This window comes from Hemiscyllium ocellatum, chromosome 28 (genome assembly GCF_020745735.1).
Source record: "Hemiscyllium ocellatum isolate sHemOce1 chromosome 28, sHemOce1.pat.X.cur, whole genome shotgun sequence".
In the NCBI taxonomy this organism is placed as follows: domain Eukaryota; kingdom Metazoa; phylum Chordata; class Chondrichthyes; order Orectolobiformes; family Hemiscylliidae; genus Hemiscyllium; species Hemiscyllium ocellatum.
This window is the reverse complement of record NC_083428.1, coordinates 49,867,707-49,884,737: the sequence shown is the minus strand read 5'-3', so window position 1 is coordinate 49,884,737 and position 17,031 is coordinate 49,867,707.

Here is a 17,031-nt window from a genome sequence, read left to right as displayed (position 1 = left end):
ATTCACTGAGAGAAAAAATTCTTGACTTTTTCTAAAATGAATGTTCCCCTCTGTAATGTCCCCTGGTTTGAGACTTCAGTGGTGCTGGAAGATCTAGTCAACATCCACCCTGTCAAGCTTCCACTCTGCTCCTTGAGAAGATAGTTAATCCAAGGATTCTAGCTCAGCCCTTAACTTCAAGTTCAAGTTCTAAACCTTTCAGTGAGCAATGGAAAATAACAAAGAACAATGTCAATCATTTATTGTCTCTACAGACTCTGCTTCTGTTGCCACTGAATACTCCCATAAGTTTGACGAGCCAATGACTAAAGATGAGATTGAAGAGAAATCCTTCCGTTCCCTTCTGACACCAGAGAGCCAACCCCACTTTCATATGGGGAAGGAACGCAGCCAGCAGGATGGTTCAGATGAGGACATAGTGCGGGACCAGTCGGCTTCTCTTATGGATTAGGGTGAGTGGTGTTACCAATTAGTGGGATCTCAGTGCTTGGAATAGTTGCTCCTCTCCATGTTCGAGGTACCTTGCCATGAGATTCAGGTGGAGAGGACGAGGACCATATGGTGTAACAAGTGTGAGCCAACAGTTGGGCAGGGCCTGTGTTTCTGAAACAAAAAGCGAGTCCCACTCGGTCACAATGTGCCCAGAGTTTATAAATCATGAAGGAGAATAAATACTTGACATTGTTAACCTTTGTGATCGAGTTCCCATATAGTGAAGACAACGATTAATATTTATTGGGATTCCTTGCTCCCCCAATCAGAAAAACACAAGGCAAATTTGACTGTGAAGAATGTCCCTGAATTTACACCTTTCTACTGTCCATTAAAGGTAATAAGATGCAAAAGATATTTTTGCAGAGGAATTTGATTTGAACAAGAGACATTTGAAATGAAAAAAACAGCGACAGCTGAGTTTATGTCGACAAGTGAGAGGTTGGATCAAAATAGGATATTTTGTGATTGTGAAAATAGAGAGAGAGTGGACTCCAAAGAAACTACGTGGGATTGATCTAGCTGTACAGTTCACGAAAATGTCTCAAACAGGTTCAGAAAAGTGATGAAGGGGCCGGTGGAATGTTGACATTGATCTCGACAGAAGACGAGATACCAAAGGATTAGAAATCATGCATCAGCAAATCCGAACCTAGTTAGACCAAGCTGTCAGGGCTGGGCACCATGGCTGAAGGAGAGTATCTCTCTGAGTGGAAGTGCAGTATAGATTTACTGAAGTGATACTTGGATTCCAAAGCTTAACTTAAGAAGAAAGATTAAACAAATAAAGTGTTCGAATCAGAACATTGAGGTGTGATAACGGGGAACACTTTTATACACAGAAATGGATAAAGTTTGATAAAGCTCCACAAACAGCGATTGATTGGAAATCATTTGCAAATTTTAAATCTGAGGTTGGTAGATTTGGAATGAAAATACTGAAGGATTATGGGACAAAGACAGGGATTTGTCATGATGATGAATACTACGATAGTTTGGGTGAATGGTGGAATAGGCTCAAGAAGCTAAATAGCCTCCTCGTGTTCTGATGTTGATGTAACCATGGCTCCCTTATTCTCTGCAAGTGCAACTCCTGTTGTGTTTTTGGTTATTTATCAGAACCTGGCAGCAAATTAGTGACTGGAGTCCTCACCAGGAAATTATCAGGATGATGGACTTCGCCGGTCTTAATGTGTTTCACAGATGATGAAATGACATAGCCAGCTCTCGCCCCCGCTCTCGCGTCCACCTCTCGCTCCGCCCTCTCGCCCCCCAAAACCCCCGCCACCCTCTCGCCCCCCTCACCACCTCTCTCGCTCCACCCTCGAGCCCTCTCACAGCAAGGCCCTCACGCCCCATCGCCTCCAAATCCCCTCGCACACCCCCGGCCCCACTGGGCCACTCTTTCGCCCCCCCATTCGCCCTCCCTAACCCCCTTTCTGTCCCCTCCCCCACTCTCGCCCCCCTCACGCCTCCCTCACGCCTCCCCCTCTCGACGCCCTCCCTCTCACCCCCTCCCCCCTTTCGCCCCCTCACTTCTCGCCCGCTCTCACCACCCCACCACCCACTCCCACCCATTTTCCCCTCCCTCTATCCCGTCTACCCCCCTCCCTCTACCCCCTCCCTCTACCCCCTCCCTCTACCCCCTCCCTCTACCCCCTCCCTCTACCCTCTCCCTCTACTCTCTCCCACTATCCCTCGACCCTCTCCCTCTAGCTCCCTCCCTTTACTCCCTTCCTTCTACACACCCTACCCGCCCTCCCTCTACCCCTCCATCTAACCAATCCCTCTACTCCCTCCTCACGGCCTAACTCCCCCCTCTGACCCCTCCCCCTGACCCCTCCCCTCCCCCTCTGACCCCTCCCCCTCTGACCCCTCCCCCTGACCCCTCCCCCTCCCCCTCTGATCCCTCCCCCTCCCCCTCTGATCCCTCCCCCCGACCCCTCCCCCCCGCCACCCTCTCCCTCTACCCCCCTCTATCCACCCTCCCCATCTCTCTCTCTCTCATTCTTTCTTGCCACTCCCTCGCTCCCACTCTGCCACTCTCCCTCTTTCTCGCTCCCTCACTCCCTCGTTCCCACGCTCCCACGTTTCCATGCTCCCACTCTGCCAATCTTGATCTTTGTTTTCTCTCTCTCGCTCTCACTCGTATCTGCCCTCTCTCTCTCTCTTGCTCTTTCTCATGCACTCTCTCTTGCTCGTGCTCTCACTCTCTCAGCACTCCCTTCCTCTCTCACAACCCTCTGTCTCTCATCCCTCTGTCTCTCACTCGCCCCTCTTTCTCTCGCCCCCTCGCTCTCCCCGTCTCTCTCTCTCTCGCTCCTTCTCTCTCTCACTCCCCCTTTCTCTCCTCTCTCTCACCCATCACTGTCACCCTCTCTTGCCTCTCTCTCTCTTGTGCGCGGTCCACTCTCTCTCTTACGCCCACTTTCGCCCCTCTCTCTCTATATCTCTCTTTGTTCCCCATGTCACCATCGCTCACCTCTCTCACTCTCTCTCTATCCTTCTCTCTATCACCTCTCCCTCTCACTCATCTCACTCTGTCTCGCTCTCTCTGTTGCCTCTCTCTGCCCCCTCCCTTGCTCCTTCTCGATCACTTTCTCCTTCACCCTCTCTCCCACACCCTCTCTCCCTCTCTTTTACTCTCACTCTCTCCTATTTGCCCCATCTTTCCCTCTTTCTTGCAACTCTCTCTCTCTTTCTCTCTCTCTCTCTCGCTCACTCTTGGTCTCTCTCCCTCTCTCTATCATGCCCCTCTCTCTCTCACTGTCTCTCCGTCACGCTCCTATCTCTCTCTCCCCACTCTATCCCTCCCTCTCCCGCCCCTCTCTCTCTCTTGCCCCTCTCTTTCTTTGGCACCTCTCTCTCTCTCTCACACACCGCCTCTCCAACTCATTCGATCTTGCCTCATCGTTCTCGCACCTTGTCTTCCTCTCTCAGCCCTCTGCCTTCCCTCTGTCTCTCGCCTCCTCTCTCTCTCTCTTTTGCCCGCCTCTCATGGCTCTACCTTTCGCTCATCCCGTCTCTCCATCTCGCTATCGCTTCTCTCTCGCTCCCTCTCTCTCTCTCTCTCTCACACGGCCTCTGTCTCTCACTCTCACTCTACCCACTCTTTCTCTGTACCCCCCTCTCTCTCTATCCTGCCCCCTTCTCTCTCTCTCTCGAACATCTCTCTCTCACGCTCACTCTCGCTGTCTCTCACTCTCTCTCTCTTGCCCCGTCTCTCTGCCACCTCTCTCTCTCTTGCTGCCTCGTTCTCTCACTCTCTCTCTCACGCGCTCACTCTCTCTTTTGCTCGCTGCCTTTGTTCATCTCTCTGTGTCTACTGCTCTCGTTCTGACTCTCTCTCACTCGCCCTCCATCCCTCTCTATCTCTCACCCCCCTCCCACTGTCTATCTCTCAACCCCTCCCTCTCTCTCGCTCTCGCCCCTCTCCTTTTCTCTCTCTCCCCCACCCACGCTCTCTCTCTCTGAACCCCTCCCTCTCGTTCTCATGCCTTCCCTCTCGCTCTCGCCCCCACGTCCCCCTGTCTCTCGTCCCCCGCGATCCGCCAGCTCTCGTCCCCGCGTTCCGCCAGCTCTCGCCCCCCGCGTCCCGCCCGCTCTCGCCCCGTCCCCCTCGCCCCCTCGCCCCTGTCCCCTCTCGCCCCGTCCCCTCTCGCCCCCCCGTCCCCCCACGCCCTCTCGCCCCCACGTCCCCTCGCCCTCTCGCCCCCCCGTACCCCCTCTCCCCCACATCCCCCTCGCCCTTTCATCCCCACGTCCCCCCTCGCCCTCTCGCCCCCCCGTACCCCCTCTCCCCCACATCCCCCTCGCCCTTTCATCCCCACGTCCCCCCTCGCCCTCTCGCCCCCCTTGCTCTCACTCCTTCCCTCTTTCTCTGTTCCCCCCCATTGCCCACTCCCGCTCGCTCTCGCCTTCCCTCTCCCTCTCGCCCCCGTCCCTCTCTCTCCCGCTCGCTCCCGTCCCCCTCTCTCTCTCTCTCTCTCTCTCTCTCGCCCCCCTCTCTCTCTCTCTCTCTCTCTCTCTCGCCCAGGTCCCCCTCTCCCGACCTTTCTCGCCCCCGTCCCCCTCGTTCACTCCTCCTCCCTCCTTCTCTCTCCCGCCCCCTCCCTCCTTCTCTCTCTCTCGCCCCCTCCCTCCTTCTCTCTCTCTCTCCCACTCCCTCTACTCTTTCGCGCCCCCTCCATCTCTCTCGCGCCCCCTCCATCCCTCTCGTTCACCCCTCCTCCCTCTCGTTCACCCCTCCTCCCTCTCGTTCACCCCTCCTCCCTCTCGTTCTCTCTCGCCCCCTCTCTCCTTCTCTCTCCCACTCCATCTCGCTATCGCCCCCTCCCTCACTCTCTTGCCCACATTTCTCTCGCTTCCCTCTCTCTCTCTCTCTCTCGCCTCCCTCCCTCTCTCTCTCTCGCCCCCTCCCCCTCTTTTTCTCGCCCCCCCCCCTCTCTCGGCCCCTTCCCCCTCTCTTTCTCTCTCTCGCCCCCTCCATCTCTCTCTTGCCCCATTCCGTCTCTCTCTCGCCCCCCTCCCTCTCTCTCTCGCCCAACTCCCTCACTCTCTCGTCCCCTCCCTCTCTCTCACACCCCTCCACCTTCTCTCTCTCATCCCATCTCCGTCTCTCTCTCTCTCTCGCCCCTCCCACGCTGTCTCTCCCCTCCCTCTCTCTCGCCACTCTCACTCTGTCTGATGTCACCCCTGTCTCTTGACCCCCTCTCTCTCTCCGAGTAAAAAATGAGGTCTGCAGATGCTGGAGATCACAGCTGCAAATGTGTTGCTGGTCAAAGCACAGCAGGTTAGGCAGCATCTCAGGAATAGAGAATTCGACGTTTCGAGCATAAGCCCTTCATCAGGAATAAGAGAGAGAGAGCCAAGCCGGCTGAGATAAAAGGTAGGGAGGAGGGACTAGGGGGAGGGGCGATGGAGGTGGGATAGGTGGAAGGAGGTCAAGGTGAGGGTGATAGGCCGGAGTGGGGTGGGGGCGGAGAGGTCAGGAAGAGGATTGCAGGTTAGGAGGGCGGTGCTGAGTTGAGGGAACCGACTGAGACAAGGTGGGGGGAGGGGAAATGAGGAAGCTGGAGAAATCTGAATTCATACCTTGTGGTTGGAGGGTTCCCAGGCGGAAGATGAGGCGCTCCTCCTCCAGCCGTCGTGTAGTTGTGTTCTGCCGGTGGAGGAGTCCAAGGACCTGCATGTCCTCGGTGGAGTGGGAGGGGGAGTTAAAGTGTTGAGCCACGGGGTGATTGGGTTGGTTGGTTCGGGCGGCCCAGAGGTGTTCTCTGAAGCGTTCCGCAAGTAAGCGGCCTGTCTCACCAATATAGAGGAGGCCACATCGGGTGCAGCGGATGCAATAGATGATGTGTGTGGAGGTACAGGTGAACTTGTGGCGGATAGTCGGTTCCCTCAACTCAGCACCGCCCTCCTAACCTGCAATCCTCTTCCTGACCTCTCCGCCCCCACCCCACTCCGGCCTATCACCCTCACCTTGACCTCCTTCCACCTATCCCACCTCCATCGCCCCTCCCCCTAGTCCCTCCTCCCTACCTTTTATCTCAGCCGGCTTGGCTCTCTCTCTCTTATTCCTGATGAAGGGCTTATGCTCGAAACGTCGAATTCTCTATTCCTGAGATGCTGCCTAACCTGCTGTGCTTTGACCAGCAACACATTTGCAGCAACCCCTCTCTCTCTCCCCCTCCCTCTCGCTCTCTCTCCCCCTCCCTCACTCTCTCTCTCTCTCTCTCGCCCCCTCCCTCTATCTCTCGCCATCCCTCCCTCCCACTCTCTCTTGCCCCCTTCCCTCTCTCTCACCCCATCTCTTTCTCTCACACCATATCCCTTTTTCTCTCTCTCCCCTCCCTCTCTCTCTCTCCCCTCCCTCTCTCTCACTCCTTCCCTCTCGCTCGCTCGCTCCCTCCCTCTCTCTCTCGCCCCCCCTTCCTGTCACTCTCTTGCCCCCTCCCTGTCTGTCTCTCGCCCCCTCCCTGTCTCTCTCTCGCCCCCCTCCCTGTCTCTCTCTCTCTCTCTCTGTCTCTCTCTCTCTCGCCACCCCTCCCTCCCACTCTCTCTCGCCCTCTTCCCTCTCTCACCCCATCCCTTTCTCTCTCTCACCACATCCCTTTCTCTCTCTCACCCCCTCCCTCTCTCTCTCTCCCCTCCCTCTCTCTCACTCCTTCCCTCTAGCTCGCTCGCTCCCTCCCTCCCTGTCTCTCTCTCGCCCCCCCCTCCCTGTCTCTCTCTCGCCCCCCCCTCCCTGTCTCTCTCTCGCGCCCCCCCCCCCTGTCTCTCTCTCGCCCCTCCTCCCTGTCTCTCTCTCGCCCCCCCCGTCTCTCTCTCGCCCCCCTCCCCGTCTCTCTCTCGCCCCCTCCCTGTCTCTCTCTCTCGCCCCGCTCCCTGTCTCTCTCTCTCGCCCGTCCCTGTCTCTCTCTCTCGCCACCCATTCCCTGTCTCCCTCTCTCTCGCCACCCCCTTCCTGTCTCCCTCTCTCTCGCCCCCCCGTCTCCCTCTCTCTCGCCCCCTCCCTGTCTCCCTCTCTCTCGCCCCCTCCCTGTCTCCCTCTCTCTCGCCCCCCCCGTCTCCCTCTCTCTCGCCCCCCCCGTCTCCCTCTCTCTCGCCCCCCCCGTCTGTCTCCCTCTCTCTCGCCCCCGTCTCCCTCTCTCTCGCCCCCCCCTCCCTGTCTCCCTCCCTCTCGCCCCCCCTCCCGGTCTCCCTCTCTCTCGCCCCCTTCCCTGTCTCTCTCCACTCGCACTCTATCTCGCCCGACCCCTCTCTCTCTCACCCCACCAACTTTTGCGCCCCCTCCCTCTCTCTCGTGCCCCCTTCCCTCTCATTCTCTCTCACCCCCTCCCTCTTTCTCTCGGCCCCTCCCTCTTTCTCTCTCTCTCTCTCTCTGCCCCACCTCCCCTCTCTCTGTCTCGCCCCCTCTCTCTCTCACCACATCCCTTTCTCTCTCTCAGCCCCTCCCTCTCTCTCTCTCTCTCTCGCCCACTCCCTCTCTGACCTCCCTCCCTGTCGCTCTCCCGCCCCCTCCCTCCCTGTCGCTCATCCGCCCCCTCCCTGTCAGTCACTCTCTCCTGCCCCCTCCCTGTCTCTCTCTCTCTCGCCCGCCCCCTCCCTGTCTCTCTCTCTTTCTCTCTCGCCCGCCCCCTCCCTGTCTCTCTCTCTCTCTCGCCCGCCCCCTCCCTGTCTGTCTCTCTCTCTCTCGCCCGCTCCTGTCTCCCTCTCTCTCGCCCCCCTCCCTCTCTCTCTCTCTCGCCCCCCCATCGTCTCTCTCTCTCTCGCCCCCCCTCCGGGTCTCTCTCTCACCGTCCTCCCTGTTTCTCTCTCTCTCTCGCCCGCGTCCTCCCTGTTTCTCTCTCTCTCTCGCCCGCCCCCTCCCTGTCTCTCTCTCTCTCGCCCGCCCCCTCCCTGTCTCTCTCTCTCTTTCGCCCGCCCCCTCCCTGTCTCTCTCTCTCTCTCTCTCTCGCCCACCCACTCCCTGTCTCTCTCTCTCGCCCGCCCCCTCCCTATCTCTCCTTTATGCCCTTCTTCTGCGCCAGCACCATTTCTCTCTCTCTCTTTCTCTCTCTCCCTCTCTCTCTCACCTCCCTCCCTCGACACTCTCTCTCTTCCCACCTCTATCTCTCTCTCTTCCCTCCTCTATCTCTCTCTAGCCATCCCACTTTCTCTTGCGCTCATCTCCCAACCCCTGTCTCTCCCTCGTTCCCTCATTGTCTCTCTGCCCTGTCTTTTTGTCTCTATCTCTTGCCCCCTTTCTCTCGTCGCCCCTCTCTCTGTGTCTCTTTCTCTCTCTTGCCCCCTCCCTCGCCCTTTTCTCATACTCACTTCCTTTCTCGCGTCTCTTTCTCATTATCTCCTCCCGTCTCTCTCTCTCTCTCTCTCTCTCTCCCTCACCCTGTCTCTCTCTCTCCCCTTTCTCCATCTCCCTCCCTCTGTGTCTCTCTCTTCCCACCTCCCTCTCTTACCCTCTGAATCTCTCTCACTCCTGTCCCTCCTTCCCTCTCTCTCTGACATACTCTGTCTCCCTGGTCCTTCACTCTCCCTCTGACCCAGAGACTGGGGCTATTTTGGGGTGAGGCTGCGTGTGGGGGGTGGGGGTGAGATGTTGGAGGTTGGGAAATGGGGTAGAGATGGAATTGTTGGAGGGAGACAGCGACGGCACGAGAGAGAGAGGAGGGAGAGGGAAGAGTGGAGGCAGGTGGAGAAACGGGGTTTGGAGGGGGTGTGTGTGTGAGAGAGGGTGATGAGGGAGAGGGTTTAGAAAGAGAGAGAGAGAAAAAATTGAGAAAGAGTAGGGTAGAGGTAATGGGGAGGCCAGGTTGGAGTTGGGGGGACAGAGGGGGTTAACCCCAGCTCCTGAGCCCAATCGCGGTGCCCTCCCCTTCCCTGAGGACCAGGACTCGTGGCTGAGTCTGTTTCTCTCCAGCTCAGCTTCTCCAACACAAAGACACACAACAACATCGGTCCCTCTGCTGCTCGGCACGCTTTAATCAGCATTTTCATTGGTTACAAATGGAAGTGATGGATACAGTCAGTGGGATGGTGCCTTTTCTCACTGGCCCCTGAGTTGTGAGAAACATTGAAGTGTTTCCCTGTAACGCCCCTGTGGGATAAGGATGGACAAACCAGCGCTCCCCTGTTACCATAGTGACAGGCTGCTCCATCGCTGAAACACTGAGCTGAAATGAGAAAATCCCGGATGGTGTGATTAATGAGGGAATTTGATGGATGGATGGATTTGGGTGAAGGGATATTTCAGCACATTCTTCAGCTGCTGCCTGAACTTAGTCTGGGTCACGGCATAAATCGCGGTGTTTGTGCAGCAACTGAGGAGCTGCAGCATGAAGCCCAATTCCCGCACAAAGGGATGGAGATATACAGAGGAATATCCAATGGTATACATCCGGAACCATATAGAATACAGCATTAACGTTGACCATAACAGGATGAAATTGGCCGAGATCACAAACAGAAAAATGATGGATTTTTTTCGGTTTCTCATTTCTGTGTCAGACTGAGTGTCCCCATTGGTGTGAGCGCGGAGTCTCCTGCGGGCTCTGCTGGTCACTAAAATGTGTCTGACGGTGAGAACACTGAGCAGCAGATCCAGGAGAAATGGGACACACGGGGTTAGAATGTGGTGGAGGAACTCGATTTTGCCCCAGACACTGGAGTAATAAACAGCGGCTGTTACCTCACAAAACCAGGGGGTGTTCACCAGCCAATACCGAGCCGTGAGCATAAAATACCAGAAAATGTTCTTTAAACAGCTCAGCACAGTCACTGCTCCCAGAACCACAGCCACCGTTTTCTCACTGCAATATTTACTTTTCAGCTTCTGGCAACAAATGGCCACAAACCGATCAAAGGTGAAAGTGACGGTGAACCAGACAGAGCAGTCAGTGGCTGCATAAAGCAGGACGGCGTGGATATTACACACGGGGACGGAGTGCAACAGGAAATAAAACTGTTTCCGATAAACAATGGGAATGTGTCTCAGGATCAGGTCGAGGATAATGACCAGGAGATCTGCCGCTGCCATGGCCCCCAGGTACCGTCTGACACATGGAGACAACCCACAATCTTTATAAAGCAGGACGTAGATGGTCACTACGTTAACTGTGAGGAAGGAAAACAAACCCATTATCCATCAGCCTGGAGGCAAAGGGACCCGTTTGATCGGAGACGCAGTGAGATTTTCAAATGTGACCCTGTATTCAGGGATTTATTAAAATAATTGGAGCCGGAATAACGAATGGGAAGATCAAAATGACTAATAAAAATGTGACATAAACCACAAGAAACCCTCCCTCCCCAAACACACAGAGACACATCAATAAGGACAGATGGTTTCTAGAACATTCCCACACACTCGATCACTCGAGAGCAGACACAGGTCACTCCTTCCCAGTTCCTAATACAGAGGGTGGGAACGTTGCTGTCCTGAAGGATTCTCTCCCAGTTTCCTGAAGACAAACAGAGTTTGGGAATTTCTGTATTTTGGTCTAAATTGTGGTCGATCCTGTGTCGTGAAGAAATGTAAACACAGGGAAAATGTATTCACCCCTTTAACTGCCTGAGGGGCCTTCAGAACAGTGTCTCCTTCTCCCTGGAACGGGATCTCTTCCCTCGGGATCTTATCGTTTGTTCAATTCACTGACGTCCGGCCGTTCACAAACAAACAACGTCAGGGACAGAACGTTCCGGGGAATGTCAGTTATAGAATGTCAGGGAAAGAACGTTCCGGGGAATGTCAGTTATAGAATGTCAGGGAAAGAACGTTCCGGGGAATGTCAGTTCTAGAATGTCAGGGAAAGAACGTTCCGGGGAATGGCGGTTATAGAATGTCAGGGACAGAACGTTCCGGGGAATGTCAGTTATAGAATGTCGGGGACAGAACGTCCCGGGGAATGTCGGTTATAGAATGTCGAGGTCAGAATGTTCGGTGGAGTTCTGTGACCTCTCCATCACCTTTCCCCCCGACCCAACCCACCAACATGATGTACTGTGCACAGGCTACATATCTGTCCAGCACGGGGAGTTGCACTGACCACATCATTGTATTATCTATAAATCTCAACCAGACAGTCTGACCAGCACAGTGACCTGTGCAGTGATCACCCGTGAATTAATCTGTAACCCAGGAGCAGTTACCCTCCCAGCATGTAGGGCTGTGTACCCCACCCCAGTGCATTGATCTGTAATCCAGGAGCAGTTACCCTCCCAGCATGTAGGGCTGTGTATACCACCCCAGTGCATTGATCTGTAACCCAGGAGCAGTTACCCTCCCAGCATGTAGGGCTGTGTACCCCACCCCAGTGCATTGATCTGTAACCCAGGAGCAGTGACACTCCCAGCATGTAGGACTGTGTACCCCACCCCAGCGCATTGCTGTTTAACGCTGTGTTAGATCCCTGCCCAGTGAGGGGAAGCTTGCAGCCCATACTGGAAGTGACAGGATGTGCAGCTCCCACCCATTTCCAGCTCCATATCTCCATTGTACCATGAGAAGGGGGTGCTGTGGGTGTGGACATCACTGCCAGAGAGAGACAGAGATGGCAGTGGAATCAGTTTAAATATCATCACATGGGAGGGGCTTGGGGTATAGACAGAGAGGGGGAGACTGAGAGACAGTGTCATGGAAGGTGTGAGAATGCTGAAATGTAGACACTTCGATAGCATCCGGTAACATGAGCCAGTCTTCCCAGGAAAGATGGGAAAAAGGGATATTGGTGTGAGGTCAGATGAAGCAACAGCTGCTGTGTGGTTTTGAAATTACGTTTATGTAATTTTAATAAGTGTCTCATTGAAACAGTATATTGCTGTAGAGTTGGAGTAGGGTAATAAGCAGTTAGGAGAAAGAGGGTCCCAGAGTTGTGAATAGTAGATGTAAATTGTTCACTTTCAGAGTTAAAAAAATACATTGATATTTTTTGTTTAAACACTGGAATTTGGGAGTTCTCTATCACTCATATTTCAACAGTTTACAAGGTAAATAGAGCACTTCTTTATGTTTAGTTTAAGTTACCAGATGAGCTTCACACTGTGCCCTAACAATTGCTGTGTGTGTATCTGTGTGTCTCTGTGTGGGGCAGGTCTGGCAGTCTCTGCGGTGCTGAAAGTGATGCAATGCCACCCTCTGCTGGCCTCCCCACGCCACTGCACAGGCATTGGCAGAGGGTGAAAACCAACAGGGATTCATTCAGAGAGGGGGAGGGGAAGGGGGAGGGAGAGGGCAGCTGCTCACAGCACCATCCAAACTGATGTCTTATCCATGTACTGATCTAAATGTCCTTTAAATATTGTAACTGTCCCTATTTTCACCAGTTCCTCTGGAAGGCCATTCCACACACAACTGCAAATGTGTAATTACCTCTCCTGACTTTTGTAAATCTTTTTCCTCACGCCTCAAAATATCCCTCCGTTTTGAATCCCCAACTCTCGGGAAAAGACATCAGCCCTACAGCTTATCTGTACCCCTCATCATTTTATAAACCTCTGTAAAGTTACCCCTCCATCTCATACTCTCCAGTGAAAAATGTCCCAACCTATTCAGCCTCTCCTTATAGCTCAATCCCTCCATTCCCAACAACATCCAGGTTAAACTCTTCTGAACCCTCTCCAGCTTAATAATATCAAGGTCAATAATATCAAAGAGAAGAGTCAAGGTACTTGCTAAGGGTACGGGGGAGTCCAAAACTAGAGGACATAGGCTTAAGCTGAGAGAGTAACATTTAAAAGCGACCTAAGGGGCAGCTTTTTCACCCAGAGGGTGGTGTGCCTATGGAATGAGTGGGCAGGATTCCCAGACTGGACACAGTATTCCAGAAGAGGTTTCACCAATGTCCTGTACAACCTCAACATGACATCCCAAGTCCGATACTCAAAGATCTGACCCATGAAGACAAGTGTGTTGAACACCTTCTTACCCACTTTCTATATCAGATGCAAATTTTAAAGAATTAAAACCTAACGGCCTAGGTTTCTGTACTACAACACCAACAAAAGACCCTACTTTTAATTGTATAGGTCCTGTTCTTGTTTGATTTACCAAATCCAATGCCTGGCATTAATCCAGACTAAACTCCATCTGCCACCCCTCAGCCCAGTGTGTGATATGACTGCCACCTCCCCCTCCCCATTCAATTTTAAAATGCCCACCCCTCTCCAGGAGGCCTGCACACTCCGGCCTTGATTTTCACAAAGACCCTGAGCTTGGTTTGCCTTGTGTGGTTAGAGGGAGGAGGGACAGATTGCAGACACAGTCAGTGGGGAGGAGAGGCTGGACAGTAATCAGCGGCCTGGTTTCATTTCGTGGTTTTAGGAAGAGGGCAGACACACGTTAGAGGTGGGTAAGATTGATCGGTGTTTTGGGGTCAGAAATTAAGCTCTTCCTTTGCCTCTGGTGTTCAGTAATGAACATCTATTTGAGACCCTTCATTGGGCAGAGTTTCTGCAGGATTTATTTCCCTAATATTGCAGACTACAGATAATAGCGATTAAAGATGTTCATAGTTAATTTCAATATTCAGCCATTCTTCGTGTTTCAGCATCACTATGTTTTAATCTCTCACAGTTCTACAGATTAAACACTCAGCCTCTTCACTCTATTCTCATGATACCATCACCCGTGCCTGTGGTAAGGAGATCATTCCTTACAAAGGTGACCAATTCTGTAGAGAGTGCCCCAAATACTCTCTCAGCAAGGCTCCACAACAGCAGGAAGATGGTTTTACTTATGTACTCGAATCATCTTACAATGAAGGACAGCACACCATTGACTGCACCCATTACTTACACAGGGTTTGATTCGGAGCGGTCAGCATAGACTTGTAGTGGGAGATCATGCTTCGAAATTTGTTAGAGTCCTTTGATGAAGTGACCAGGAAGGTTGATGAGGGCCGAGCGGTAACCATAGTCTCTATGGATATCAGTAAGGCCTTTGATAAGGTACCACATGGCAGGCTGCTCTGGAAGGTTATATCGCATGGAATGCTGGGGGAACAGGCCAATTGGATGCACAGTTGGCTTGATGGTAGGAAGCAGAGGGTTTAGTGGAAGGATGCTTGTCAGACTGGAGGCTGGGTCCATTGCTGTTTGTTATCTATGATTTGGTTGAGAATGTACAAGGCATGATTAGTAAGTTTGCAGATGGCACTAAAATAAGTCGTATCGTGATCCGTCAGGAAGTTATCAGAAATTGCAGCAAGATTTTAATCAGGTGGGGAAGTGGGCCGAGAAAAGTAAAATGGAATGTAGTGTAAATGTGTGAGGTCTTGCCTTTTGAAAACTTAAATCAAGGTAGGAGTTTCATGTTGAATGGGAGGTGTGTCGTGGGAAGAATGACCATTGGGTTCAGGTGCACGGTTCTCTGCGAGTGGAGTCACAGGTAGACTGGGCAGCGAGGAAGTCTTTTGGTACACTGGCCTTCATCAGGCAGGACGTTGAGTATAGAAGTTGGGAATTTATGTTGCAATTACACAGGACTTTGGTAAGGCCGCACTTGGAGTATTGTGATCAGTTTTGTCACCTTGTTATCGGGAGGATATTATCAAATGAGAAAGAGTGCATAAGAAGTTTACAAGGATGTTGTCAGGACCCAGTGGTCTGAGTTATAGGGAGAGGTTGAACAAACTAGGTCATTTTGTTTAGAGTGTAGGAGACTGAGGGGGGACCTTATAGAGCTGTATAAGATCATGAGGGATACGGATAGGGTGAATGCTCTCAGCCTTTTTCCAAGGTTTAGAGAATCGAGAATAGAGGGGATGAGTTTAAGGTTAGAGGGGAAGGAATAAAAGAGAAACTGAGGGGCCACTTATTTCCACACAGGCTGGTACGTGGATGAGCTGCCAGCAGATGTGATTGAGGGGGGTACATTAACAACATTTCAAAAGCATTTGGATAAATATGTGGATAGGAAAGGACTAGAAGGATATGGGCCAACTGCAGGGAAATGGGGTTAGCGTGGATGGACATTTACAACGTAGAGTCAAACCCCTCTGTTAATTAAAACCAAACTCCCAGAACAGCTCACCTCACCTCGTAATCTGTTACAATATGAGCGACACAGATCTCCTACATTCCACTATTTTTTTTTAAAAGAGCAAGTCAATTTCTTAACTTTAATAGCGAATACTAAACACCAACTATTCACAAATACAAGCCCCTCTGTTTCTTAACTACTTACTATCTGACTCCAACTCTGTAAAAGTATGTTATTCCAATAACCCACATATTAAACATTACAATCTGAAGACCACACAGTCTCTATCTTCCCCGCTGTCTTCACTCTTCCAGCTGCTGATCTCCCTGGGTCATTTTTTTTTACTGCAAGTAGGTTTTACATGAACATGTACCTTTGATAGAGAATATTTGAGTTGGCCAGTTAGCATTCCTTCTCTACAGCATTTACTCTGCTGTTGGATTGCAGTGGCTCTCCCTCTAGTGTTCAAATGCTGGGTTTACATATTCTCCATGATACAATAATTCTCATAATTTGATTGCTTTCAAGGTGTCCAAAAATAATATTCACATTCTGCTGGCTTCGGGTATCCTGAATCTTATTTAAACTCTTTGGTTGTATTTGAATTGTTGTCAAAGTAGCAACCAAAACTCAGGTATCCATTTCCCAGCTAATTGTTACATTTGGAACAGTCTGACCTTAAGCTGGCATCTATGGTTATACTTTCTATTCAGCAAAACCCCGTTCTCTCTTAAAGTGACCAGACATGCTTTCGGCTTCAAAACACTTCACATATTTAGAAAAAGAAAATGAAGCTTTTTCCTCTGATTCTTAACCGCATTATTCTGAAATACGGAGTATTAATCTCAGTTATACCATTCATATTAATTCCACCCACGTATATAGCACTGGAATAAGTCAAATCTTATCTACACTTTTTCCTTTAAATCCACGATAACACATCTGCTATCACATTTTTAGGATCCACAGCATGTGTATTTTAAGTTCAAAGTTTGGTAACATGAGACTTCAATGAAATATTCTCATATTCTGGTCTTTAAATATTTCAAAAATACAAAAGGATTGTCGTTGTTGTCTACAACCATCTGCGACAATTTGTCATGTAACCATTCAAATGTTGTCAGGCCGTACAAAATTCAACCATTCTTTTTCTATAATTGAAATTTTGTATTTTTTTTGGTGGATATTGAGTTTTTTGGACAAGTAGCCAATTGACCATTCAATTCCATCATCAACTTTCTGTGTCAACACATCTCTGACCCCAATATCCCAAGCACCATGCACAATTTTCAAAGGGTTTCAAAATATTTGGTGTAGCTAAATCTGGTGCGGGGTGATTAAACCTGCTTTAACATTCTCAAATACCTCCTGGCATTGTTCTGTTCACCACATTCTGTGACCTTCTTTCATAAATCCATCAGTGGTGCCAATACGCTGCTGAAGTTTGCAACAAACTTCCGATAGAATCCACTCAGTTCCAAAACTCGAACACCTTTTTCTTCGAGGATGGTCGTGGAAATTCCTCAAAGCCCTTCGTCTTTGTGTTGCATTGGATCAACCTTCCATGTCCAATGTAAGGTCCCAAGAACGTCACCTCTGCCTTCGCGAATTCTGTTCTCTTTAAGTTTATTACCAGGTTTGCTTCTTGTAATCGTTCAACATGCTCTGCCAAATGTAATGTGAGCTTTCAATCACTTGCTAAAGATCACTACATCATACAGATAACCTGCACAATTTGTTCATCTGGCCACAACTCTGTTCCTGAGTCTTAAATGTGGCTGGAGCATTATCCATTCACATGACATTCTCTCACATTTTTGTCATATTCGGTATCTTTACCAGGTAGTTTAACTGACTCAACATTTTTTTTAATTTGAAAAGGGCCACTAAACCTGGCTTGAAGGGATTTCCCACCACTGATGGCAATACTAATACGTCATCCCCACGGGAAATCATCAAAGTTTCAGTGTTTTTATCTGCCACTTGCTTCACTCTACACTGTGCCCTTTCCAGGTGCTGTTTAGCTGACTCACCTACTTCATCCAATCTCTCCCTCACCTCAG